This window comes from Homarus americanus, unplaced genomic scaffold (genome assembly GCF_018991925.1).
Source record: "Homarus americanus isolate GMGI-L3 unplaced genomic scaffold, GMGI_Hamer_2.0 scaffold30108, whole genome shotgun sequence".
In the NCBI taxonomy this organism is placed as follows: Eukaryota; Metazoa; Arthropoda; class Malacostraca; order Decapoda; family Nephropidae; genus Homarus; species Homarus americanus.
Window position 1 is genome coordinate 2,334,767 of NW_024748109.1, and position 3,627 is coordinate 2,338,393.

Consider the following 3,627-nt stretch of genomic DNA (forward strand, 5'->3'; position numbering starts at 1 on the left):
TCAAAAGGTCGTGTGAAGCAGCATCGACCCCAAACGACTTAAAACAGCACACACACACCAGACAACAATCAGGGTATGTATGTTCGGAGACTCATCCTCGTGAGTCAGTTCATTGCTTCATACGAACTTTAGACCCTGAGTGTACAAGATTTCTGGCAGATATTGATACCGGCTAGGACATGCTATGGCTGAAAAACACACTTAAAGAGTTTGACAAAACAGTAACGCCCAACGTGGGGCTCGAACCCACGACCCCGAGATTAAGAGTCTCGTGCTCTACCGACTGAGCTAGCCGGGCTGATAGAAAAGGAACATCGATACCTAAAAATTTACACACAAATAGGTAAAAAAAAAATCTATCTAACAAGACAGAAAGACGAGTTTGTTTCAGGACACATCATCAAAAGTCATAACAGACATTGAGAGCTGCGACACCATAACAGGAACACGTGTATGTGACGAGGACACCAGGAAACCCGAGGCTGTGTTTGAGTAGGAGATGGAAAAAGTTACCATCTGGCTGTGAAATGAATGAACACAGTACCTCCGATAACCTCCGGTATTCTGTGTAGTATAGCCGTAATAAACATGTTTACCATATTTACCATATATTTGTTATTATGTTCACAGTCTGTTTATGTTTTTGTTTTAACAATAGTTTATGAAAATTATTCTAAATGTGTTTTGTATGAGAGTTTTGTTTTTGAGAGAGAGAGATGTAGCTGTCAAAGGCCCAGCCATGTATATATTGATGTTGTTGTATAATTTGTATTTGTATATTTTCTGGATAAATAAGTAGTTATAGTTTCAAAGTAAATCAGTAGTAAAAATAATAATAAAGAAACAAATAGTCTGTATGTATCTCAACAAACTTAAAAAAATAATAATAATCACTGTTTCACGTAAATATATCCATCCCAGTGTTTTAGGAAATAACCCAACAAATTCTGAAACTGCCAACCCCAAAAAACTAATTCCTCTAAATACAGTACACATATTTTGGGGGCACATGAGTAATTCTCTGAAAATATTTAGAATTTATCGATTTGTTTCTGATAATTTTCATCGACCATTTTCTAACGTGTCTCCTCCTCTTCCTGTTACTATTAATGGGACGGACTCTATAAGGTGTGGGATATACTCAGGGTCTTCAAGGTGTGGGATGTACTCAGGGTCTTCAAGGTGTGGGATATACTCAGGGTCTTCAAGGTGTGGGATATATTCAGGGTCTTCAAGGTGTGGGATATACTTAAGGCCTTCAAGGTGTGGGATATACTCAGGGTCTTCAAGGTGTGGGATATACTCAAGGTCTTCAAGGTGTAGGATATTCTCAAGGTCTTCAAGGTGTGGGATATACTTAAGGCCTTCAAGGTGTGGGATATACTTAAGGCCTTCAAGGTGTGGGTACTGACAAGGCATTTCAACAGTCCATTCACTTTAACATGTTAGGTGGACCTGAAGTCATGTGTTAATACAAGAATCTGGGGAAGGACTGGTGACTGTTGCTTATATCGCAGAGAGCGCCAGTGTGGGAAGAAGACTGACGAATGGTCGTCTGGTGTACCTACCGTAAGCCAGTGGAGAGTAACGAAAAGGAGCAGCTAATTGTTCCTCTTGGAGCCGTTGCTATGATATAAGACAGTAGTATAGATGTCAGGACAGTAACACAAAACCATCGCCAGCACGAGCGATCAACATCACATTGAACGTTCGCCAGCCTTTTACCCGTAGTGGAACTCTCGTAAGGTTGTGGGCACGGGTCTTAAGGACAAGCTTGGGATTCTTGGGTCGTGTCACCGGTACTATATGCACACCGAGTACCATTCCTACAATGCTACCTCAGTGAGAATTCCTTCTGGAGATCCAAGCTTATAAGTCGGTGAATTGTAAGTGTTGTATGCAAACGGTGGCGGATCTATGGACAATGGGGGTATTTAGATTGTGTCCCTCCCTTCCCCTCCACATGAAAGTGTGTGTGTGTGTGTGTGTGTGTGTGTGAACATGTTTTGGGCGAGGATTGACGGCCGGGACCTGGCAATGGCATGCAAAAATAACTACACCAAGACTAGAACAAGGGACATAAACGGGAGGAAGTCTGCTGAAACAAGACCGACGTGCCCGGGACATGGCCAAAACACGGCTGCTACATGCGGGAGACAGCCAGAAGACCAGCCTGAAGAAGAAGAAGAAAAAAACTAATGGAAGTAAGATTGTGTTCAGACATACCTCGGACGCCGGCGGGAGAAATTTACATGGCTGGGACACGTCTGGTACATGGCTGGGACACGTCTGGTACATGGCTGGGACACGTCTGGTACACGGTAGTACACAGAATGAGACAAGGTAACAAGACTGGAACAAGGCGCCATGGACCATACAGAGAAGTTTGGAAGGGCAAGATAAGAAAATGGAAGGAGGGAGGGTCGTGTGAACAATCAGTGCCTCACTCAGAATGCAAACTTACAACGTGACCTCTGTTGACCTTCTGTGGTGACTTTCTCACCTCCTTGGCCAACTAAAAATAACGTTTTAACTAACTAACTAACTAACTCACTCACTCACTCACTCTTTCTCCCATCCACCCCCCCCCCTCCCCACACACACACATCCGGATCGACTAAGGTGCATCTTTCATAAGGAAAAAAATTCAGTGGTCTAAATTCAGTTTGTATATGAACATCTTAAGAAAAAAGCCTGTCAGTGAGGTGCGTGCCAATTTTTTTTACACACGCATATACCGTACAGATGCCATTACTCTTAGGTAAAGGTCCCCATAACTTTTAGCTCCGTGGTCCACTTATTCCACCTTGACTATATATTTCTTCCACCCACACACACACCCACTATACGATTACCTTAATATTATACAGAGCTTACTTTAATACATACAGATATACGCACATCATACCTAAATATACTGACAGACACTCGCACACCGCCATTTAATATACACAGATACACATACGACATCTAAATAAACACTAAAACTAACACACCACTTCTAAATAATTTGGATATACACACAACAGTATATATACATAATGCACACAGACATTTATTCACCGTTCTTAAATACATACGGCATGCAATTTACATATCACACACACACACACACACACACACGGGAAGTTTCACAACATAACAATTATAGGAACAAAAACAAGAGCGATTCTGTGGCCTTAAGCGGCGGAGGGTACAAGTGTTATCATGCAAATGACCAACAGTTTAAACAGTCGCTGGAGAATGACCTCCAGTTTAGGCAGTTGTCGGGCAGGAGGAGCTCTGCTGATGGAACATTAACAAGGCTCTCCATTAACTTTAATTCACCCTCACATTCATTACACCCAGGTTGAACACTTTCTCCCTACCTGTAATTTGTTGTTGTTGGATTTCGTTAATAGCAGCCAACAGAGTTTTACGTAAATGGATGTTCGTATGTACGAGGGGCGGTCAGAGAGTTTTGCAGTTCAGGGGTTCTAGTTTGGGGGGAACGAAGTTGAATGCCTGGGTAATTGTTTCAGTCAATTTTACTAATGTCATACAAAATATTGCCCCAGAGTGAGAGTTTAGTATATGACGTCTGAGAAAATTATATCCGGGACGTGTGCTTCTGCTCCAAGACAATGT

At 42.2% G+C, this 3,627-nt stretch overlaps 1 non-coding gene across 1 annotated transcript; it reads right to left on the bottom strand.

Annotated features, from left to right (window-relative positions):
• Positions 1–225: 225 nt before the first annotated feature.
• Trnak-cuu lies at positions 226–298 on the bottom strand. The gene has a single exon. It is a non-coding gene; the product is annotated as a tRNA-Lys (tRNA).
• Positions 299–3,627: the final 3,329 nt, after the last annotated feature.